General features: G+C 41.1%; 1 long non-coding RNA gene and 1 pseudogene across 2 annotated transcripts in view; one reads left to right on the forward strand and one right to left on the reverse strand.

The window, feature by feature from the left end:
• Positions 1 to 11461, forward strand: part of LOC105469062 (uncharacterized) — a 28480-nt gene extending 17019 nt beyond the window's left edge. For both annotated transcript variants that reach the window (XR_003015261.2, XR_979769.3), the window contains 2 exons: positions 144 to 337; positions 11205 to 11461. This is a non-coding gene — a long non-coding RNA (uncharacterized lncRNA). The remainder of the gene's footprint in view (positions 1 to 143; positions 338 to 11204) is intronic.
• Positions 11462 to 12591: 1130 nt separating this feature from the next.
• Positions 12592 to 12680, reverse strand: LOC112424545 (small nucleolar RNA SNORA40; annotated as a pseudogene).
• Positions 12681 to 25748: the final 13068 nt, after the last annotated feature.

The raw sequence follows: 25748 nt of genomic DNA on the forward strand, positions 1-25748 counted from the left end.
ATTTCTGGCTGGGTTTTCAAACAACAAAAGTCTGTTGACTTTTGAAATATCCTTTATTTGACATTGGATTGTTCTCTTTTGCCTGCTCGATCAGAACAGGTGAATTTAATTTTCTCTTTTCTTTGTGCTGTTATCAACTGCAGACACCTCTTTAAGAGGACCCAGTAGGAGAGAACTGCCCTTGAAATGCTAAAATGGGGAAAACAGCTTGAGAATGTTATGAGGCAAGACAGACTGACGTGAAAGATATTTTCATCTCTGTGCACTTGGTGCCAACTCAAGGCCAAGTTAGGAAAACAGTCCACGATGTACTGTAAAGTAATACTGAATGGAACAGGTGAGTTAAGAATGGAGTAAGAATGGAAAAGTGAGTCAGACATAAAGTCACAACACCCTGAATTTGTCCTCAAGATAATTATCAGTGGCATTAACTGGCAAATTTCTGTTACTATTTAATAGTAAACTAATTAATACTAGAAATATTTGCATTTTGTGGAGAGAACATTACAATGTTCTCAGTATAAAACTAAATGGGGAAGTGGAATTTAGTTTCAAACTCTGACCTATCTCTTAAATCACTCATTTCTATTTCAAGCTGAAGGAGAGAAAAAATATTGTGCATGAAACCTGTAAGAATTTAGAGTGCTTATCAGGAAAAGGAGAGTATTCTGCTAGTAAGGGCTTTATTTAAATTTACTAAGGGAAAGTATATTTTGTGCTTCTATGGCAATTTTTCTGTATGACTACTTTCTAACAAAAATGAAAGCTTTCTGTCCAAAATAGGTGAGTGCCTTAAATGAGAGAGCCTATATCATAGTCTTTGATTGTTGATCCTGTTTTTACATGACCTTGGAACCATCTCAGGTTCTTCATTCTTAGCTTTTCCTTTACATAACTATAAAAATGGAGATGATAAAATGCTGAAAAGTTTTAAATGTTTGTATGTGTTTGTTTGCTTTGTTCTGGGATTCCCAAGTGAGCATTTTTATCTCTATGAAATATTACTACACTGGAAACTTAAAAATACAGGGGCAGATTCAGGGGGCAATGCCATAAAAATGAAGACAATTTTGAAGAAACAGAACTTTAAAAGTATGAACTTTTAAACACTTTAAAGATATATATCTTAGAATTAAGCTAAAAAACATTTTTCTGAATGTTGATGAGGGTACAGAGCAATAGAGCTTCTTATATACTGCCAGAGTGGTGTGTAGTGGTAACATCTTTCTCGAAAGTAATTTATCAACATGTGTCAAGAACTTTAAAAATGTTTTTAAGCCAGGTGTGGTGGCTCATGCCTGAATTCTAGCACTTCAGGAGGCTAAGGCAGGTGGATCACTTGAGACCAGGAGTTCAAGACCAGTCTGGCCAACATGGTGAAACCCCGTCTCTACTAAAAATACAAAAATTGGCAGGGGGCAGTGGCTCATGCCTGTAATCCCAGCACTTTGGGAGGCCAAGGTGGGCGGATCGCCTGAGGTCGGAGGTTCAAGACCAGCCTGACCAACATGGAGAAACTCCGTCTCTACTAAAAATACAAAATTAGCCAGGCATGGTGATGCATGCCTGTAATCCCAGCTACTCGGGAGACTGAGACACCAGAATTGCTTGAACCCAGGAGGTGGAGTTTGCAGTGAGCCGAGATCATGCCCCTGCACTCCAACCTGGGTGACAGAGGGAGACTCTGTCTAAAAAAAAAAAAAAAAAAAAAAAAAAGTGCTTTTACTAATTTGCTTAGGCTGCCATAACAAAATACCGTAGACTCAGTGGCTTAAACCACAGAAATGTATTTCTCACAGTTCTGGAGGCTGGTGTCCAAGATAAGGTGCCAGCTGATTTGATTTCTGGTGAGGACTCTCTCTCTGACTTGTAGAGGGCTGCCTTCTTGCTGTGTTCTCACAGAGCAGGGCTGCAGGAGAGAGAAATATCTTTCTTTTCCTATAAGACTATAGTCCCTCCTGTTGGTTAAGGTCCTATCCTTGTGACCTTATTTCCTAATGACCTCTTTCCAGATATAGTCACATTGGAGATTAGGCCTAACATATGCATTTGGGTGGGGAACATAATTCAGTAATGTTCTTACCATTAGATCAAGTAATTCAACTTCTAGCAATCTATCCTGTGTGCATAGTGTAAGGTATGGGTGGGGAGGAAGGGGAGGGAACTGAAATGTAGCCCTATATGTGAGCTTATTTATATTCATCACATTCTTTATTTACAATTTAAAATAGAAAAACAACACAATGTTCAAAAGATATTTTGTTTGACCACAACACACAAGTGTGTGTTTGTACCCTAACACACTCAAAAAATTGTTGAGTGTGTTATGGCACAACATAGACAGAAAATTAGACAGCCAAAACTTTTAATTTTTTTTAATCATGGGAAAATGATTATGTTTTATTTTAAAATATAGGCTAATGGCCAGGTGCGGTAGCTTATGCCTGTAATCCCAGCCCTTTGGGAGGCTGAGGTGGGCAGATCACCTGAGGTCAGGAGTTTGAGACCATCCTGGCCAACATGGTGAAACCCTGTCTCTACTAAAAATACAAAAATTAGCTGGGCGCGGCAGCACACGTCTGTAATCCCAGCTACTCAGGAGGCTGAGGCACGAGAATGACTTGAACCCAGGAGGTGGAGATTGCAGTGAGCCGAGATCGAGCTACTGCACGCCAGCCTGGGCAACAGAGTGAGACTCCATCTCAAAAAAAGAAAAAAAAAAGAAAAAAAAATGTAGAATAAAAAGTTATTTATGTACTGTGATATCCACAATGTAAAATATATGGATAGATGCATAGAGAAAAGCCTTAGGAAATATGTTACAAAAGATTAACAACGATTATGTCTGGGTAGCAGGATTATACGAATTTTTATCACATTTTTTGCAATAAGCATATAGTGTATTGATAACATAAAAAATATTTTTTCAAAGTGAACATATATGTAAATGTGCGGTAAAGTCAAAATAGGAAAGCTAAATGTGTCTGATTATCTAGGAAACTCACCAAGTATCTTAATGATGAGATGACATGAAGAATTTTTTTTTTTTTTTTGAGACGGAGTCTGGCTCTGTCACCCAGGCTGGAGTGCAGTGGCGCGATCTCGGCTCACTGCAAGCTCCGCCTCCCGGTTTACGCCATTCTCCTGCCTCAGCCTCCCGAGTAGCTGGGACTACAGGCGCCCGCCACCTCGCCCGGCTAGTTTTTTTGTATTTTTTAGTAGAGACGGGGTTTCACCGTGTTAGCCAGGATGGTCTCGATCTCCTGACCTCGTGATCCGCCCGTCTCGGCCTCCCAAAGTGCTGGGATTACAGGCTTGAGCCACCGCGCCCGGCCAAGAATTTTTAAATAAAATCTCGGGTAAATAAATTTAGGCTTTATTTATTTGTTTGTTTGTTTATTTTAGCTCTATTGTTCTTTGTAATCCCCAAAGCGTTTCCTTCCTTGTTCTGCCCATGTTTACGGGTTGGAGATAGAAAAATAAGGAGAATGTGTCTGTTTCTGATTTAATCCCTTATATTGCGTTATTTTAATTACAGTATGTAAATTGAATTTATTGTTCTTTTAGATAGGGCTGCTGAATGGAACACACAAAAAGCCTTTTTTTTTTTTTTGTATGTAACTTTTTTTATGCCTTGCCTTATTTCCAACATAGGGGTCCTCAGATTTTCTCTACAACAGAGTTGAATTTCAGGCGTCAGTGGAAGTAACGATGAAACCTGATCTTGTGCTATTAAAGAATCTCCTACTGCTGCTCTCTATCCTTAAGCTTGATGAGATCCCTTTTGAAAATAAATGTTCAGGCTGGGCACGGTGGTTCATGCCTGTAATCCCAGCACTTTGGGAGGCTAAGGCGAGCGGATCACCTGAGGTCAGGGGTTTGAGACCAGCCTGGCTAACATGGTGAAACCCCATCTCTACTAAAAATACAAAAATTAGCCGGGCATATTGACGCATGCCTGTAGTCCCAGCTACTTGGGAGGGTGAGGTGGGAGAATTGCTTCAACCCAGGAGGTAAATGTTGCAGTGAGCTGAGATAGCACCGCTACACTCCAGCCCTATTGACAGAGCGAGACTCTGTCTCAAAAAAAAAAGAAAAAGAAAAGAAAAGAAATGTTCGTTATTACAAACAATTCTACCTGACACTGAAACATGACTTTTGTTATTGTGGATTGGTTTGTCTTTCTTTTTTCTTTTCCTTTTTTTTTTTTCCAGATGGAGTCCTGCTCTGTTCAGGCTGGAGTGCAATGGCACGATCTCGGCTCACTGCAACCTCTGCCTCCCAGGTTCAAGCGATTCTCCTGCCTCAGCTTCCTGAGTAGCTGGGATTACAGGCGCGCACCACCACACCTGGCTAATTTTTTTTCTATTTTTGGTAGAGACGGGGTTTCATCATGTTGGCCAGGCTGGTCTCGAACTCCTGATCCCATGATCCACCTGAGTCAGCCTCCCAAAGTGCTAGGATTACAGGCGTGAGCTACTGCAACCAGCATCAGGTTTACTTTATATATTTTTATTTTTATTTGATTTAAAGTGTCACTCTGTCACCCAGGCTGGAATGCAGTGGCATGATCTCGGCTCACTGCAACCTCTACCTTCCAAGTTCAAGTGATTCTCCTGCCTCAGCCTCCCAACTAGCTGGGATTACAGGCATGTGCCACCACGCCCAGCTAATTTTTCTATTTGTCATAGAGATGGGGTTTCACCATGTTGGCCAGGCTGGTCTCAAACGCCTCACCTCAGGTGATTTCCCCACCTCAACCTCCCAAAGTGCCGGGATTACAGGCGTGAGCCACCATACCCGGCCCAGGTTTACTTTAGAATGTCCTTGGACAACAGCCTAACCGCCTAATGAATTCTTCCTACCCATTGCACAGACAAAACCAATTCACTGAGACCATAGCACTGCAATAAAAAAAAAAAGTTTAATTGACGTGAGGCTGGTCACACCACATGGCAGACTAATTTATTACTCCAATCAATTTCCCTGAAAATGTGAGCCTGGGCAACATGGCAAAACCCATCTCTACAAAAAAATACAAAAATTAGCCAGGTGTGGTGGCGTGCACCTGGAGTCCCAGCTACTTGGGAGGCTTAGCCCAGAACGTCAAGGCTGCTGTGAGCCAGGATCACACCACTGCACTCCAGCCTGGCAACAGAGTGAGACCCTGTCTCTAAATAAATAAACTATAAACTAAATGTCTCTCAAAGTTAGCTTGGCCCAAGCCCAAGAATAATTAAGGGCAGTTTGGAGATTAAAGGCAAGATGCGGGTTGGTTAGATCTCTCACTGTCATAATTTTCTCACTTTTATAATTTTTGTGAAGGCTATTTCAAGAAGTGGAGTCTATTCAGTTAGTTGGGGTATTTAGAATTTAATTTTGGTTTACACTTTCCATAAAGCCCAGCTCTGAGAAGTGAAACTCTAGGCTTTCAAATATATATATGTGTGTGTGTGTGTGTGTGTGTGTGTGTGTGTGTATATGTGTGTACATATATATATGTATTCAGACAGGGTCTTGCTCTGTCACCCAGGCTAGAGTACAGTGGCATGATCCCAGCTTACTGCAGCCTCAAACTCCTAGGCTCCAGAGATCCTACTGTTACAGTAGGTAATTAGTCTGATATGAGCAGAGCAGGAGAGGCTCCTCCCCCATCAGGAATGTCAGGTGACCATCAGGTAGTGGTCAGTCAGTGGTTACACTGTCTCTTTAAAAGAATAATTAGTCGCAGCTGGCGGCAGGGAAAGACAGTCTCCCAATAGATAGAAATGCCTGAAACTGGTGATCAGCATCTTCCCGATAAGATCTCAGGAGTTGAGCAACTGGGCTCAAGCATGTGCACTAAGAGGCAAAATAGCAGAGTTTAACTGGTATATGAACTTTCTCTGGAAATGCTTGACTGGTAAGGGAAGAACGCCTCAAGTGAGCATGTGTACAACTTCAGTAAACACACTTCAAGTGCAGCCCCACCAAGTGCTAGGAGGCCACTGTGCATGCAGACAGCCCACCCCAAAGGAAGAATCAGGGGAGAAGTAATGCGACCCTGGAAGCATGCCAGTGTATAAGATCCCAAGTCAAAGGCCAGACTGCACACTTGAATCTCTCAGGTTGCCTCCTTGGCCATCTTCCAGTGTGTTTTACTTCCTTTCATTCCTGATCTAAAACTTTTTAATAAACTTTCATTCCTGCTCTAAAACTTGCCTCAGACTCTCACTCTGCCTCATGCCCCTTGGTCAAATTCTTTCTTCTAAGGAAGCAATAATTGAGGTAGCTGCAGACCTGTATGGATTCGCCACTGCCAACACTCCCACCTCAGCCCTCTGAGTGAGTGGGACAACAGGTGTGCATCATCATGCTCCGCTGTGTGTGTGTGTGTGTGTGTGTGTGTGTGTGTGTGTGTGTGAAGATGAGTTCTCACTATGTTGCCCGGACTGGTCTCAAACTCCCAGACTCAAGTGATCCTCCCTCCTTGGCCTCCCAAAGAGCTGGGATTACAGGCATGAGCCACCATACCCAGCCCCTCAAAAATATTTTCTTATTTGTGTTTTTCAAAAGCTTATTTTAGAGTACAAATGCCACCAATTTGACTATTCCATCTCTATGTTAAGTATACTGAGTAGTTCAAATTTCATAATATAATTTACAGAAGGTGGGAACAACCTCAGTAAATAACTCAAAATTTATCTGTGTATTCAAGACCACACTCATTTATTCACCTCTATTTGTTGAGCACTAACTATGTGCTAGACATTGTCCTAAACACTGATGGGCATACTTCAAAAGATAGAAATACAATTGGTTTTCACAGCATGTAATAAGTTCCCTGAAACATTTTGAAAGAAAAGTGGTGACCCAGATATATGTTGTACTAGAATAATTCATTGGTGGGTGAACACCAGGTAATGTATTCTGCGGACCTAGGCAAATGAGCATATCACCACCTGAATAAAACCATGAGTTAGTTACAACGGCAGAATCCCAATTGATTTCCAGATTGGCATCAAGGTAAACCGAACAGTGTTACAAATCCAACTCAGGCAAACAGAGTTTATTATTAATGAGCTAATAAAAAAAAAATCAAGCAAGTTACAGACTAAGAGAACACCAATGCATAAAAAAGTTCAAAATAGGGCCGGGCGCAGTGGCTCATACCTGTAATCCCAGCACTTTGGGAGGCCAAGGCGGGTGGATCACGAGGTCAGGAGTTCGAGACCAGCCTGGCCAACATGGTGAAACCCCATCTCTTCTAAAAATACAAAAATTAGCCAGGCGTGGTGGTGGGCACCTGTAATTCTAGCTACTCGGGAGGCTGAGGCAGGAGAATCACTTGAACCTGGGAGGTGGAGTGAAGTTCACTCCACCTGAAGTGGAGTGAGCCAAGATGGTGCCACTGCACTCCAGCCTGGGCGACAGAACGATACTCTGTCTAAATAAATAAATAAATAAATAAATAAATAAATAAATAAATAAGTTCAAAATAGAAGGGAGGTGAAACTGGCATAATTCTCTGAGTGTGGATTTAAAGTATTCATCAAAATTGATGAATACTTAAATATAATGTTTGACACTGTGTCAGTGGCCTCAAGCCTAATCATGCTAGTGTGATAATCTTTTTTGGCTTTTGCATTTTCTTTCTTTCTTTTTTATTTTTATTTTTTGAGACAGAGTCTCATTCTGTTGCCCAGGCTGGAGTGCCGTGGCACAATCTCGGCTCATTGCAACCTCTGCCTTTCGGCTTCAAGTGATTCTCCTGCCTCAGCCTCCCGAGTAGCTAGAACTACAGGCGTGCTCCACCATGCCCAGCTAATTTTTGTATTTTTAGTAGAGATGGAGTTTCACTATGTTGGCCAGGCTGGTCTCAAACTCCTGGGCTCAAGTGATCTGCCCTGCTCAGCCTCCCAGTGTGTTGGGATCATAGGCGTGAGCCACTGTGCCTGGCCGTTTTTGCACTTTCAAGACAGTTATAAGCAACACTATTTTAGAACAAATTAAGCAATAGTTACACGCAGTCTGAATAACAACGAAGTTCTAAGTCACTTTTTTTTTCTCTTTATTTTCTCTTGGCTTTCTTCTATTTGCATGGCCTCAAGTATCACCTCAATACTCAAATCTGTAACCCGTAAGAGCAGCCCAAACAAATGACTTGGCATATTTTCCCAATTCTACTGATACACCGCCAAATGCTTGCTGGCCATTTTCCCCAATTGTTTTGACATCTCAAACTCATGATGTCCCAGACATCACCTTCCTGGAAACATATCTATCCTACTGTGATCATATGCAACCCCCTCACGATGCGATGCGTGTGATCACCATGGCACCACCCCCATCCCTCTTCTAAATTCCTTCCTCTTCCAAGTCACCCAAATTCAAAGCCTCGAAGCTGTCTTTGATGTTTGTGTCTCAATCATCATCCTTCTAGCAAATTCCCATCCAGGCTCAGATTCATATTAAATCGAGGTAATCAGTGAGGTAGTCTTTACATATGTTTGATTTTTATTTGTATATGCTATTGAGAGGCATATCTCTGGGTCTATTCATGACCTCTTTTTAATGCCTCTTTTAATTTTTTTTTTTTTTGGCCACTTTAAGAAGATGTAAAAGAGATGTATGTAGTTGCAGCAAGTTGTTTTACTTGTATTCATGAGTGCTGCCAGTCTGCTGAAAAATGCTTGTCTGTGAGACTGTTCTTAGTTATCCATTCCCTAGTTTTCTCTGTGAAAGAGAAATTAGTCACTTTTCACTCCAGCCTGGGCAACAGAGCAGGACCCTGTCTTAAAAATAAAATTGATTACTTTTATTGAACAGTATAAAAAAAGAGGATGACATTCCATCAAGTGTAATAGTGACAGAAAAATAAAACTGTGCTTGCCTTTTCCAAAAAAAAAAAAAACAGTATGTATTGTCCTAAAGTAGCAATCCTTTGTGATGTAGACTGAATATTTGTGTTCTGCCAAAATTCATATGTTAAAATCTATTGCCCAAATGTGATGTTATTACAAGGTGAGGTCGTTGGAAAGTGATTTGGTCAAGAGGTTGGAGCCCTTATAAAAGAAACTCCAGGCTGGGGGCAGTAGCTCACACCTATAATCCCAGCACTTTGGGAGACTGAGGCAGGTGGATCACTTGAGCCCAGGAGTTCTGATATCAGCCTGGCCAACATGGCAAAACCCCATCCCTACTAAAATGACAAAAATTAAGCAGGTGTGATGACGTGCTTGTAGTCCCAGCTGCTTTGGAGGCTGAAGCAGGAGAATCGCTTAAACCTGGAGGCAGAGGTTGCAGTGAGCTGAGATCATGCCAGCACACTCCAGTTTGGGTGACAGAGTGAGACTGAAAAAAAAAGAAGAAAGAAAGAAAGAAAGAGAGAAAGAGAGAGAGAGAGAGAGGGAGGGAAGAAAGGAGGGAAGGAAGGAGGGAAGGAAGGAGGGAAGGAGGGAAGGAAGGAAGGAAGGAAGGAAGGAAGGAAGGAAGGAAGGAAGGAAGGAAAGAAGGAAAGAAGGAAAGAAGGAAAGAAGGAAAGAAGGAAAGAAGGAAAGAAGGAAAGAAAGAAGGAAGGAAGGAAGGAAGGAAGGAAGGAAAGAAGGAAAGAAGGAAAGAAGGAAAGAAAGAAGGAAGGAAGGAAGGAAGGAAGGAAGGAAGGAAGGAAGGAAGGAAGGAAGGAAGGAAGGAAAGAAGGAAAGAAAGAAGACTCCGGAGATCCCTTCCTCTTCTGCTCTTCCACCATATGAGGACACAGTGAAAGGACAGCTGCCTGTGAAACAGCAAACTAGCCCTGATCAGACACTGAAATCTGCCAGTATCTTGATTGTGGACTTCCCAGCCTCCAGAACTGTGAAAAATACATGCTGATTGTTTATAAGCCACTCAGTTTATGATATTGTGTTGTAGCAGCATGAACTAAGACAGTACTTAATTATGCTTTTTGATATTCTGGAAACAACTAACATTTTAAGACAGTGATTCTCTTTCAGGGTATCTGTAACATCCAAGTGATACAAATATAATAATACTGAAGGAAACCAGAATATGCCACCCCAAAATTTGCTGCTTTGACATAAAAATTATTTTCAGGCTGACGGCAATTACGAAGCAGCAAACAGAAGAAAAGCTATCTCTATCCAACCCCTTTTCTCCCTTAATTTTTCTTTACTGGAGACAATCTTAGACTCTTATAAGCCCAGACATGGCACCAGAGGAATCTGCAAACAAACCTTACTGCTCTAGTTTCCTCCCATATATTTTACCTTCCCACAGTTTCTAAGCCACTGCTTTGAATTACTTTTCATTGAGATTTCTCTGCATGATGTGTGCAATATTCATCAATAACTTAATTTTTCTCTTGTTAATCTATCTTTCATTATAGAAGTCCCAGCTAAGAACTAGGAGGAGTTTAGGAAAAAATTAATTATTTTTCCTCCTGAAAATACCAAGATAGAATGTTAATATGCAACCTGTTCATCATTGCTATTTTCAAATCAATCAATATTTAAAATTTTCTTTTTTTCAATTACCAAAACATTAAGTGTTGATAGTTATAACCCACATAGACAAAAGTTATTTGAGATATTCAGTAAGTCCTACAAGTACAAAGTGGTACAGAAACCAACGAGCCCAAGTATATTGATATAGTTATATTATATTAGTATTATACTATAGTATTATATTAGTAGACTTTGAAATGGGTATAAAAGGGTACCAGGTGTCGTGTCATGCACGTCTTTCTGGGTTATCTCTACCTATCATTATCTATGAGATATTTTATGACTCTGTAAATTGTAGAGAACTAAGAATAATACACATGCTTTCTGACCATAGAAATGCAGATGAATTGTGTGCTGGCAGAAAGCAACTGATTATTGCCCTGTGGATATTGACAACTTTCACCAGTTTTGCAGCTATTTTTAAACGTATTTCAGCATTCCTGATTGCCTATGTATCACTAGCATTTTAGATTTTCCTTTGAACCACATGTCTCTTGATAAACTAGGAATTCTTCATTGTTAAGAGTTATGTATTCTTTATTCCCTTATCATCTAATTGATGCTATAATCATTGGGGGCTTGCAGCTAAATAAGGTCAATCTAACTGGTATTTGATATGAGAATGTTAATACTTGCCTTCTTTTTTTATAGGGTTTCCTTTATTTTAGTAATTTACTTTCCTGCCGTATTTGTCTTTAATTCTGTATAAATTTCTTACAGATTATACAATTAATTAACTGAAGTGAAACAACAAAAGGAAGAAAAAGCAAAGCAAGAAGCCTGTACCCAAAATAGAGCAAGGGAAAAAAATGTATAAGGGGAGCAGGCAGATGGGGAGAGGGCCTTCAGTGTTTCAAGCCTAAAGCATACCACAAATGAAACTGTTAAATTTAATTTTTATTCCCTCTACAGAAAACACTAGCGAAACTTTGAGCCAAAAATACATGCTGACTTTATACAGTGTAAAGAGTTTTTAAAATTATGTGTAATACTAGACAAAATTATTTAAAGTCAATAAATTTTTCTTCAAGGAATTTCACATCTTGTGATTCCTTCACTGCTCATCAAGGTTATCTTAGTTTCTCTAAAGATTGAGTCAAGATTTATCTTCAAGATAGCACTTTTCAAAAGAATTGATGCATAATCCACAGTTGTCCTGTCTGCCCACAGTTCTTTTATTTTGGTTCATTTTATCTCCACTTGAATATGGACATACTGACGCCACTTTCAAAAATTCTCTACATTTTTTTAAAGTAAACGGCTCTCAATTTCTGACATCCTCTCTAAACCCAAATGAGTTCAAATCATATTTGTTCCTAAGTTATCACACTGAAGAACAGCATGGGATATACCATGACCTTCAAATCCAGAGGTTATGTCCTCAAGATAAAAACCTTAACCAAAAAAAAAAAAAGTCCATCTCGATGTATTATGTCAACATGAAACTGGAATAGTAAATCAACATAGCAGAAAATTTCCCCATGTCCTATGCTTTTTAGTTTTTATTTTTGTTATTTGTTTTTTGAGACAGAGTCTCACTGTGTCACCCAGGCTGGAGTACAGTGGCATGATCGTGGCTCACTGCAGCCTCAACCTCCTGGGCTCAGGCGATCCTTCCACCTCAGCCTACTGAGTAGCTGGGACTACAGGCACATGCCTCCATGCGTGGCTAATATTTGTATTTTTTATAGAGGCGGTTTCATCATGTTGCCCAGGCTGGTTTTATGCTTTTAAATGATCAATTCTACAGGCTTGGAGCCAACCTTTATGGTTATCAATACCCCTATCACTTTAACCTGTCTTAGGTATCAGACTATTCCTTTTTTGGTTTTTCCTTGGTCTGCTGCCCAGGTTGGAGAGCAGTGGTGTGATAACAGCTCACTGCAGCCTTGACCTCCTAGGCTCAGTTGATCCTCCCACCTCAGCCTTCTGAGTAGCTGGTATCACAGGTGTGAGCCACCATGACTGGCTAATTTTTGCTTTTCTTGTAGAGATGAGGGTCTCACTATGTTACTCAGGCTGGTCTTGAACTCTTGGTCTCAAGCACTCCCCCCACTTGGCCTCCCGAAGTGCTGGGATTACAGGCGGGAGCCACCATACCCAGCCCAGTACTCCTTCTTATATGTATCAAAAATCATACTAAACAATTAGTTCCAGGTTGCAAATGAGGATATGTTTTCTGCATCTGTTCATACATATTTGTTAATATTTGTCCTCTTTTGGGAGTTTTAATTCCTTTATTCATCAAATGGGTGCAACCCATAACAGACCTCCTGTATTAGTTATTTCCTTCCCAAACGTTTCTTTCTTTTTTCCTTTTCTTGTGTTATTCATCAATTCCACCCCCAAGATTCAATGAATTGAGTTAGGCAGGGAGTGTATTTGTGTGTGCACAGAAAGAGATTGTGACAAAGGTCATATATCATACTCCTTTTTTTTTTTTTTTTCTGAGACAGAGTCTCACTTTATTGCCCAGGCTGGAGTGCAGGGGCGCGATCTTGGTTCACTGGAACCTCGGCCTCCCAGGTTCTGGAGTAACTGGGATTATAGGCATGCGCCACCATGCCCGGCTAATTTTTGTATTTTTAGTAGAGATGGGGTTTTACCATGTTGGCCAGGCTGGTCTCAAACTCCTGACCTCAGGTGATCCACCCTTCTTGGCCTCCCAAAGTGCCGGGATTACAGGTGTGAGCCACCACGCTTGGCCATGATATTACTATTAAGCATACAAAACGGTATGGAGTATACTCTTCTAGTGGATAAAAGGTATACAGACATAGAATGCAGAACTTCTGCCCCCAGAGTTATTATTACCTGGAAGAGGAAAAATGACATTTACAGAAATAATGCGTTGCAAGCAGGAAATTCTAGAAAAGTGATACTGATAGAATGACACAGGCCTTCTGAAGAGGAAGAGAATCCTTCCTGCTTGGGAGGTAAGAATACATTCAGGGTGAACTGTTTCATTACAAAGTTCTCATCTTGAGATTCTAATTAAGTTTTTTTAAAAAACAAACAAACAAAACACAACTAGCCCAGGCACGGTAGCTCCCACCTGTAATCTCAGCATTTTGGGAAGCTGAGGCAGGAGGATCCCTTGAGCCCAGGAGTTCCGGTTGCAGTGAGCTATGATTGTGTCACTGCACTCCAGCCTGGGCAACAGAGCAACAGACTCAAAAAAACCTCTCTGTCTCAGACACACACACACACACACACACACACACACACACACACACACACACAGTAAAAAGGATGGAAGTTTTCTTCACTGGGGAGATCTTATACCTTACCAAAGGTTTTCAGTTGGGAGAATATTTTTTCAATGAGCATAATAAAGTGGTTTTAATAAGAAATGTGCAGTAAAATATATATGTATCTCTCCACTTAAGTTTTGTCGAGTTTTAATGAAATGGTTAAGAGTATCTGGTGTGGAAACAAACTCCTGAGTTTTCATTTTAATTCTACCCACTTCTGGCAACGTGACTGAGGGCAGATAACTGTTCAATATCTGCAAAATGCAGATTATTATGGTGTTGTTATTCAGTTGTGTGCACTGGATGTGATAACAGTGCATTCAAAGCAGACTTGAAGGCCGGGCATGGTGGCTCATGCCTGTCATTCCAGCACTTTGGGAGGCTGAGGCGGGCTGATTGCTTGAACTTGGGAGTTCGAGACCAGCCTGGCTACCATGGCAAAAACCCATCTCTACAAAAAAAAGAAAAAGATTGGCTGAGCACAGTGGCATACACCTGTGGTTCCAGCTATTCGGGAGGCTAAGGTGGGAGGATTGCTTGTGCTTGGGAGGATTGCTTGAGCCTGGGAGACAGAGGTTGCAGTGAGCCAAGATCACACCACTGCACTCCAGCCTGAGCAACAGAGCAAGTCTAAAAAATAACAATAATACAGTTAAATTAAAAAATAAAGAAAAACTCAAAACAGACTCAAAGAAAAATGTCATTTTAGAGTCAATAAGAGTAGTAGCAGCGGGAATACAAAGACTTGAATAAAAAACTAGAAGGTGCCAGATTTTTTGATCTTCTAACTTATTAGAAAATACACTTGATTGGTTAAACATTGGAATAAACAATTACCTTTTTACTAACTAGATACCTGTTAACTTTCTGCTCAAAATTCATGACAAGCCAATAAAGTTCTCCACTGGAAAACAAACCAAAAGCAAACATAAAAGGGCTAACCAAACTCATTTTAAAAACATACATGAGGCCGGGCGCGGTGGCTCAAGCCTGTAATCCCAGCACTTTGGGAGGCCGAGACGGGCGGATCACGAGTTCAGGAGATCGAGACCATCCTGGCTAACACGGTGAAACCCCGTCTCTACTAAAATACAAAAAAAATTAGCCGGGCGAGGTGGCGGGCGCCTGTACTCCCAGCTACTCGGGAGGCTGAGGCAGGAGAATGGCGTGAACCCGGGAGGTGGGGCTTGCAGTGAGCTGAGATCCGGCCACTGCACTCCAGCCTGGGCAACAGAGCTAGCTCCGTCTCAAAAAAAAAAAAAAAAAATACATGCAAATTTAGATGATAATGCATAAGAGCCAAACCAGTTTAATTCAAATTGCATAACAATTTCAATAAACATGATGTTTCATGTATATAAAATAAAATACATATTAATTGCCATTAGATGTCATTACTAGCTTACCCCATGATGTATTAAGTTCATATAACAAATGTAAAACTTTTAGAGAAATCCACCCTTTGACTTCCTTCTTGGTTCTGTAAACAAGACTGCTATATAAATAGTTGTTTTGAATAAATATTATAAATACACAACTTTCCCTGCTGACATTTTTTTCTAGAATTTTTAGCATAGTAAGTCATTATTTTGTATCATAGCACAATAAAAGTTTCTAAATAAAACCTGAGGTTAATTTTCCCACCTTTGCTTAGAAATTACATTGTATACTTGGTTGTGCCGTTCTCTGCTGTGAAGGTGAACTATGCTGTAAAACTAACAGAGTCTAGTTTAGTGAAAACCAGACAGGCTTCCTGGCCCACCTGTGCTGACTGTATAAAAGCACATCCTAAGCTGAGAACACAGATTACTCAATGGTTCATTCAGGAATAAGAACTCAGCAGCCACACTGGAGCAATATTTTGGCATAGCCTAGAAAAGCACTGCCCTCTGTGGGTAGTTATAGGAGGGTTTGTTAGGATGTGTTGGAGCCAGATACTATGAACTCCCAAAGCTGATAGCCAGCTGAACTGATTGCCTAGTGTGTTTGGTTGAAAGAGACTAGCCACCTGGCCACATTTGTTGTTAGCATCTACAGTGAAATGAGTGCCACTAAGGCCTACATTCAACCCATGGTTGCAAGAGAAAAGAACCAATGCTCTTGGGTGAACCATCTTTGTGTTCTTCAGGATGCTGGTGATGGCCCTGGCTTGATTGGAAATTCATGATCCCTGGATAATTCAGAACATCTAAGCCACATAAAACTACCAACTACATTGCTTGCAGGTATCATAAATGACAGGGCAGACCATCCTATCTATGCCTAGGTGGTCTGCAAAAAGTGTAGCCTTCACAGCAGTGTTCGCAGAGCCAGCCCACATTCATAGATTCATAGAAGTCTAAGTCTGGGCAGATGTGGCTGCTCTGTTTCTGAGTCAAGTATCTCTGTTTAGAATATCATAGCTTCATACTGTGGGACGCCATTCGCTCTGTACTGTCCACACTGTTCATCAATCAGGGAACTTAAGGTCTGCCAGCAGTATCCAGATTCATTTCAATTCAATTTATTCATTTATCTAACAAGTATTTATTAAGTGCCTACTATGTGCAAAGCACTGTACTAGGTGCTAAAGATAGAGCAATGAACAAAACACACATACACAAATAATACGCGCGCACACACACACACACACACAGAGTTTCACTGGAGGAGGGAAAAAAAAAAACAAGATAAAAAGTAAAGCAAATGAAATGTTACCCCATGTGAAGGAGAAAAATAATTAAGTTGGCAAGAGAGATGCTGTGGTTTCAATGTCTCCCCAAATTCATGTGTTGAAACTTAATCCTCATTGTGGTAGTAGTGAGAAGCAGGGCCTTTTGGGAAGTGGTTGACTCATGAATGGATTATCACCTTAGAAAAGGGCTGGAGGGAACTAGCTGAGACCCTTTTGCTCTTCCTCTCTTCACCAGGCGAGGGCACAGCATTCATGTCCTGTTGCCCTTCCCCCCTCTGTCATGTGAGGATGTTGTTGCAAGAAGATGCCTTGCTGGAACAGACCCTCACAGAAGCTGCCAGTGCTTTGATCTTGGACTTGCTTACCTCCAGAAGTGTGAGGAAAAAAAAAAATTCTATTATTTATGAATTACTCAGTCTGTGTTATTTTGCTCTTGCAGTACAAACCAGGCAGATCAACCTTCACAGCAGTGTTCGCAGAGCCAGCCCACATTCATGGACTCATAAAAGTCTAAGTTCTGGCAAACTGAAACAAGAGACATGGCATTGGGAGAGTGGGAATCTAAATTTTAGATGAGATAGAGCTAAGGATACCTCAGTTAAAATGTGACATTGTAGGCAAAGATTTCATGGCTAAGACTTCGGAAGCATAGACAACAAAAACAAAAATAGACAAATGGGACTCTACTAAGCTAAAAAGTTTCTGTACAGCAAATAAAACAATCAACAGAGTGAAAAGATAACCTGTTGAATGGGAGAAAATGTTTGCAAACTATTCATCCTACGAGGGACGAATATCCAGACTATACAAGGAACTGAAACAACTCAACAGTAAAAAAGCAAGTAATCCCATCAAAAATTGGGCAGAGGACATCAACAGACATTTCTCAAAAGAACACATACAAATAGTTAACTGGCAAATTTTTTTAAAAAGTGCAACATTACTAATCATCAGGGAAATGCAAATCAAACCCACAATGACATATCTTTCCCCAGTTAGAACGGCTTTTTTAAAATTAATTAATTTTTTTTTTGAGATGGAGTTTCGCTCTTGTTGCCCAGGCTGAGTGCAATGGCATAATCTTAGCTCACTGCAACCTCCATCTCCTGGGTTCAAGTGATTCTCCTGCCTCAGCCTCCCAAGTAGCTGGGATTACCAGCATGCGCCACCACACCCAGCTAATTTTTGTATTTTTAGTAGAGACGGGATTTCTCCATGTTGGTCAGGCTGGTCTCGAACTCCCGACCTCAGGTGATCCACCTGCCTCGGCCTCCCAAAGTGCTGGGATTACAGGCCTGAGCCACCGCGCCCCGGCCATAGGAGGGCTATTACTAAAAAGACAAAAAAATAACAGATATTGGTGAGGATGCAGAGAAGAGCAAACTCTTATACACTGTTAGCGAAAATGTAGATTAGTACAGCCACTATGGAAAACAGTATTGAGGTTTCTCAAAAAAATAAAAACCTGAACTACCATAGGACCTGGCAATCCCACTGCTGGACATTTAGGAAAAGACATCAGTATATCAGAGGGATACCTGCATTCATGTTTATTGCAGCAGTATTCACAAAAGCAAAGATACGGAATCGACTAAGTGATCATCGTTGGATGAATGGATAAATAAAATGTAACATATACACACAATGTAATACTTTTCAACCATAAAAATATAAAATCATGTCATTTGCCTCCAACATGGATGGAACTGGAGGTCACTATGTTGAGTGAAGTAAGTCAGACACAGAGAGACAAATTTTTTATGTTTTCACCCATATATGGAAGCTAAAAAAGTTGATCTCATGGATGTAGAGGACAGATAGATAGATACCAGAGGTTGGGAAGGATGTACGAGTTGAGGGGAGGGGACGAAGAGAGGTTGGTCAATAAGTACAGTTGATAGAAGGTATAAGTTCTAATATTATAGAGCAGAGTAGGATGATAATATTAATAGTTAGCAACAACTTATTGTATATTTCAAAGTAGCTAGAAGAGAGGCTGGGCACCGTGGCTCAGGCTTGTGATCTCAACACTTTGGAAGGTTGAGGCAGGCAGATCACTTGAGGTCAGGAGTTCAAGACCAGTCTGGCCAACATGTGAAATCCCATCTTACTAAAAAGAACATACAAAACTAGCCAGGCATGGTGGTGGGCACCTGTAATCCCAGCTACTTGGGAGGCTGAAGCAGAAGCACTTAAACCCTGGAGACTGAGGTTGCAGTAAGCTGAGGTCGCTGCCACTGCATTCTAGCCTGGGTGACAGAGCGGGACCCCATCTCAAAAAAACAAAACAAAACAAAACAAAAACCTGTAGCTAGAAGAGAAAACTTGAAATGTTTCTAACACATAGAAATGATAAATACTCAAGGTGATGGGTACCCCCAAATACCCTGACTTGATCATTACACATTTGCTGCAACAAAGTATCACATGTACCCTGAAAATATGTAAAATATTATGTATAAAATTTAAAAATGTGACTTTGGAGTTGAAACTTGAAGAAGGTGGGGAAGCCAGCTGCGTGAATTTCAAGCCAGCCAGCTGTCTTTCCTGGTAGGGAGAATAGTAAGTGCAAAGGCCCTGAGGAGGGTGCATGTCCATTTTGTTCTAGGAACAGCAAGCAGGGCAGAGGAAGTGGGAAAGAGAGACTGATGGAAAGAATGAGAATGAGGTCAGAGAGGTAATGAAGTGAGGGCAAGATAGGGCTTTGTATCAGACCCCATTAGAGCTGCACCTTATATGCTATCGGCCATCCTTTAACTCCAGCTACTACTTAAGCAACTAGCGGCACAGATGTAATCCCACAGCACCTCTTCTGATGGCTATATACCTATTGCTTCTTCCCCACTGCGGCATGGAACACTTGCATGAACCCCTTAGCCCTGTCCATGCCAAAAGTCCTTATGGGGGATGGGAGCCAACGGATAAATATATCCTTTGCAGGACCATTGAGGGATCCAGCTCCAATTTTGCCCATTGTGGAGGTCAGCTCAATAACACACACTTGGATTTCCTTTCCTTCCTTCCTTGTTTCACTTTTCAAACAGTCTTCATTTGGGGAATCTTTTTTAACCCATAAGCTACCCTCACACAGCCCCTATACCAGGCTCTACTTTGGGTGGGGAGGAAACCAGGGCTAATACAACTAGTAGATCATAGTAAGAACTTCGGCTTTTTTTTTTCTTTTCTTTTTCTCTTTTTTTTTTTTTTTTTGAGGCAGAGTCTAGCTCTGTCACCCAGGCTGGAGTGCAGTGGTGCCATCTCGGCTTACTGCAAACTTCAAGGGATTCTCCTGCCTCAGTCTCCCCGCGCTGGGATTACAGGCGTGCACCCAAATTTTTGTATTTTTAGTAGAGGCAGGGTTTGGCCGTGTTGGCTAGGCTGGTCTCAAACTCCTGGCCTCAGGTGATTCACCCACCTTGGCCTCCCAAAGTACTGGGATTACAGGCATGAGCCACCGCGCCCAGCCAGAACTTTGGCTTTTACTCAGAGTGAGATGGGAGCCATTGGAGAATATTTGAGCAGAGACATAAGGTGATCTGAATTCTACTTGAAAAGGATCACTCACTCTTACCTGCTGGGTTGAGAACAGACCGCCTTAGAAATGGCACAGTCAGGAAGACAAGTTAAGCTTCTGCAATAACCCAAGTAAGAGATGATGATGTCCTGGACTAAGATGGTGGCTGTGGAGGTGGTGATCAAAGTTAACTTCTGAATAAATGTTGAAGGTGGAGCCTAGGGATTTGCTCATGAGTTGGATGTGAGTTATACCATAGACAAAATGTCTGTGTTCCCTAGTTTCTAATTCATATGCTGCAACCCTAACCCCCCAGTGTGACGGTATACAGAGGCAGGGCCTTTGAAAGGTAATTACATTATGGTGGTGGAGTCTTCGTGAATGCGATTAATGCTTTTAAGAGAACTCCGAAATGGTCAGAGTTCTTTCCTTCTGCTGTGTGAGGGCACAAGGAGAAGATGGCTGTCTATGAACAAGAAAGTGGCCCTCACTAGACACAGAATCTGCCAGCATCTCGATCTTGGACTTTCCAGCCTTCAGAAGAAATATTAATAAATGTCTATTGTTGAAGCCCTGCAGCCTATGGTATTTTGTTATAGCAGCCTGAGCAGACTAAGACACTCCATATTCTCAAGGTCCACTTCGGAATTTTATTTGATTTTATGAAATGAGATAAGATGAAATGAGACAGGGTCTCACTCTCTTGCCCAGGCTGGAATACAGTGGCACCATCTCACCTCACTGTAGCTTCCATCTCTCAGATTCAAGCTCCCATCTCAGCCTCCCAAGTAGTTGAGACTACAGGCATGCACCGCCATACCCGGCTAAGTTTTTGTTAATTTTTGTTGGACACAAGTTCTCACCATGTTGCCCAGGCCAGTCTTGAACCCCTGAGCTCAAACGATCTGCCCGCCTTGGCTCCCCTCTCCCCAAAAAAGTGCTGGGATTACAGGTGAGAGCCACCATGCCCGGCCCACTTTGCAATTTTAATGACAGTTTTTCTTTTTCTACAGACCCAAAGTTTTCAATATAAAATTCAAATTGTGGTGTCTAAAATTCAGTTTGGTACTAGCGAGGTCAATCAAAATCACAAAGTACAGTGAAAAGCCTTCACAGCAGTCCTTCCTACGTGTGTGTTTTCTCCAAATGTAAGATGTACCTGGAAAGAAAATCTCACTATGTTGGAAAAGCCTATGCCCTTGCCAACAGAAATAATTTTTAAGCCAAACATGTATTAGCACAAAAGCAGGCAATCTCTATTCCAAAGGAAGGCTGCAACACTCCTTTTCTTTGTACAATAGACGTGTGCCAGTCTTTAGGTCATAGAATAGTTAAACAATCTTTCTCCGAAACTACTGCTGATGGTTCATTGACTAATCGAAGAAGAAATGCTTCCTCCAAGTTAGAGCGATTATTTCACTCCAACTTAAGGGCTATAACTGTAGGGACATAGATCGGATAAGTCCAAAGAACGGAGCTCTATGGCTCAGGAGCCTTTGCGTATTTTCCACAGTAATAAGTTATGGTATCTATTTATTGTATTATTATATTGATAACATTGTTATTTATTGTATATATTATTATTAATTGTATATATTATTATTATATTGGTATTATATATTATTTATGTATATATTACTATGTATAATTATTGTATACCACATACTATATATATTATTGTATATTATATAGTATATGTTTATTGTATATATTATTATTATTGGTATTTACTGTATTGTTATATTGGTAATGCTAATCTGAACAAGCAGATCCATGAGTCTCCAGTATTTGCACACTTGTTAAAGTGTCTGAATGTTAAATGCAGATGCATTGATTGTCTATATTTGTGTTTCAGCAGCCCAAATACCTGAGAAAAATGACTCAACTCTAATAAAAATTTTTTACTTATTATTATTATTATTATTATTTTTTATCGAGACAGAGTCTTGCTCTGTCACACAGACTGGAGAGCAGTGGTGTGATTTTGGCTCAGTGCAATCTCCACCTCCCAGGCTCAAGCGATTCTCATGCCTTAGTCTCCTGAGTAGCTAGGATTACAGGCATGCCTCACCACACTTCGCTAAATGACTTAATTTTCAAGTTAAATATTGTAGAACTCAGTTTAGCTGTCTGTTGGATTAAATGTCAGGCACACTGGCCAGGCATGGTGGCTCATGCCTGAAATCCCAACACTTTGGGAGGCTGAGGCGGGCGGATCACCTGAGGTTGGGAGTTCTAGACCAGCCTGACCAACATGGAGAAACCCCGTCCCTACTAAAAATACAAAATTAGCTGGGCATGGTAGTGCATGCCTGTAATCCCCCGCTTCTCGGGAGGCTGAGGCAGGAGAATCACTTGAGCCCGGGAGGCAGAGGTTGCAGTGAGCAGAGTTTGTGCCGTTTCATTCCAGTCTGGGCAAAAAGAGCAAAACTCCATTTCGGAAAAAAAAAAAAAAAAAAAGTCAGGCACATCCTTAATTTACTAAATCAGCCTTCACATCTGTAATTGAAGTAACAATCTCTTTGATAATGTTATCTATAAGGCAAGGGAATACTTTGACTTAATTAAAAAGAAAATGTCTGTGAATGAGCATATCTTCTCAGGAAAAGCTTCCTTGCTTATGCTGCAATTGAATCAAAGAAACACTGAGTTAGTCAGTAAAACCTAATAGAGAGCATATCTGTAATTTAAAAATGATTATAATTGTACAAATGTAAAAATGATTATTATGTAATTAAGCAATATGAGTTCGTCACATTTGCCCTGACAGAAAAAAATAGGTTTTCTCTTTTTTTTTTGAGATGGACTCTCAGTCAATCACCCAGGCTGGAGTGCACTGGCGCAATCTTGGCTCACTGCAACCTCCGCCTCCCAGGTTCAAGCGATTCTCCCGCATCAGCCTCCTGAGTAGCTGGGATTACAGGCACGTGCCACCACACACAGCTAATTTTTGTATTTTTAGTAGAGATGAGGTTGCACCATGTTGGCCAGGCTGGTCTTGAACTCCTGACCTCAAGTGATCCTCCAACCTCGACCTCCCAAAGTGCTGGGATTATAGGCATGAGCAACCGTGCCCGGTCAAAAACAGGTTTTCTGATACCAAAACAATCTCCGGTTTTATCCTGCCCTATGACCTTGGGAATTTTCCTAATGGATGTTTGCTTCAGTTTATTCTTATCTTAGATGGGTAATTCATTAAGTGTAAAATATTTAAAGGTAATTTTAATGCACAATGTTTTTAATTTATTGTTTCTGTTTATTTTGATAATTCTCTAGAAAGCCTGAGTTTCCCTGTTCTTCTCTTAGCTCTGCCAGCAGCCAGCTTTCTGATTTGGGGCAAATTATTTAACCTTGGATGCTTTCATCTATAAAATGAGAGGACTGATCTTCATCTATAAATTGTGAAGATCGATTTGTAATATTTGGTTGAGATCTAATTTCTGTGATTTTTTTTTTATTATTATTTGATTTTATGTTTTTGAGATGGAGTCTCGCTCTGTCATCCAGGCTGAAGTGCAGTGGCATGATCTCAGCTCACTGCAACCTCTGCCTCGCCGGTTCAAGTGATCCTCATGCCTCAGCCAGCCTCCCAAGTACCTGGGATTATAGGCATGTGCCACCACACCCAGCGAATTTTTGTATTTTTTGTAGAGACGAGGTTTCTCCATGTTGGCCGGGCTGGTCTCAGACTCTTGAACTCAAGTGATAACCTGCCTCGGCCTCTCCATGCCCGGCCTGTTTGCTTTATTTAAAGATTATCATTTGTTTTCCAAAAATTAAAGATCTTGTTTATATTAAATTGATCTTTTATTTTTATGTATTGAGTTTCTTTCTTTCTCTCCCTCCCTCCCTCCTCTCTCTCTTTCTCTCTTCTCTTTCTCTCCCTTTCTTTCTTTCTTTCTTTCTTTCTTTCTTTCTTTCTTTCTTTCTTTCTTTCTTTTCTTTCTTTCTTTCTTTCTCTTTCTTTCCTTCCTTCCTTCCTTCCTTCCTTCCTTCCTTCCTTCCTTCCTTCCTTCCTTCCTTCCTTTCTCTCTCTCCCTCTTTCTCTCTTTATAAAAAGACAGGGTCTGACTCTGTTGTCAAGGTTGAAATGCAATGGTGTAATCATGGTTCAGTGTAGCCTTCACCTCCAGAGATCAAGACATTCTCCCACCACAGCATCCTGAGTAGCTGGGACCACAGGCATATGCCACCATGCCCAGCTAATTTTTTTGGGGGGTGGGGCATTGGGGCAACGGAGTTTCGCTCTTGTTGCCCAGGCTGGAGTCCAATGGTGCAATCTCAGCTCATCACAACCTTCACCTTCTGGGTTCAAGCAATTCTCCTGCCTCAACCTCCCAAGTAGCTGGGATTACAGGCTCCTGTCACCATGTCTGGCTAATTTTGTATTTTTAGTAGAGACAGGGTTTCTCCATGTTGGTCAGGCTGGTCTCAAACTCCCTACCTCAGGTAATCCGCCCGCCTCAGCCTCCCCAAGTGCTAGGATTACAGGTGTGAGCCACCGTGCCTGGCCTTCCGGCTAATTTTTTTTTAATTTTTTGTAGAGATGAGGTCTTGCCATTGTGGCCAGGCTGTGTATTGAGTTCTAAAATCTATAAAGCTGGAATAACAGTGAAAGACTTCTTTTGTCATATGGTGAACGCCAGCATTGGGGTTCAGCCTGGGAGGCTGCATGGGTTCTTGGCTTTGCACAGAAAGGAATTCAAGAGTGAGCTTACGAAATAAAGTGAAAGCAACTTTATTAGGAAAGTAAAGGAATAAAAGGTGGCTAATCTACAGGCAGAGCAACCCTGAAGGCTGCTGGTTGGCTATTTTTATGATTATTTCTGATCATACACTAAATTAGGGGTGGATTTTTCATGAGTTTTCCAGGAAAGGGGTGGGGAATTCCTAGAACTGAGGGTTCCTCCCCCTTTCAGACCATGTAAGGTAACTTCTGGATGTTGTCATGGCATTTGTAAGCTGTCGTGGGGCTGGTGGGAGTTTCCTTTAGTAGGCTAATGTATTATAATTAGCATATAATGAGCAGTGAGGAGGACTAGAGGTTGCTTTCATTGCCATCTAGGTTTTGGCTGCCTTCTTTACCGCATCCTGTTTTATCAGCAGAGCCTTTGTGACCTGTACTTTGTGAAACTGATCTTGCTGAACTGCTTTCTTACTTTGAAATAGACAAAGAGTACTGAGGGTCCTGTCTAGAACAACCTTTGGGCTATCTCCACCTTTCATTGTCTTTGAGCTATTTTATAACTCCATGAGATATGAAATGCTGATAGTAATACAAATGATTCTTATCCGCAGCAATGCAAATTGTGTTCACTGATACGCAATTGAACATTACCTTTGGATATTAACTTGTTTTACATTTATTTGCAAATTCATTCCTGCATTCCTAATTACTATGCATGTGTAGTCTTTGAATTCTCCTTTGACTCGGTTCTAACATCTTATTGATTGCCTCATTAATTAATAAGTTAAATAAAACCTTACACATGTTCATTTAATGTTTGTATTTGAGTCATGATTTTAACCTTTTAAAAATTATCTTTTATATACACACAATCTGAGAGGGAAATAAAAAAATTATCCTTTTTTTTTGAGACAAGGTATTGCTCTGTTGTCACCCAGGCTGGAATGCCTCCACCTCGTGGGCTCAAGCAATCCTCCCACCTCAGCATCCAGAGTAGCTGGGACCACAGGCACATGCCACCACATCTGGCTAATGTTTGTATTTTTTGTAGAGACAAAGTTCTAGCCATGTTGCCCAGGCTGGTCTCAAACTCCTTGGCTCAAAGGATCCCCCCTGCCTCGGCCTCCCAAAGTGC

Source organism: Macaca nemestrina, chromosome 17 (genome assembly GCF_043159975.1).
Source record: "Macaca nemestrina isolate mMacNem1 chromosome 17, mMacNem.hap1, whole genome shotgun sequence".
Taxonomy (NCBI): domain Eukaryota; kingdom Metazoa; phylum Chordata; class Mammalia; order Primates; family Cercopithecidae; genus Macaca; species Macaca nemestrina.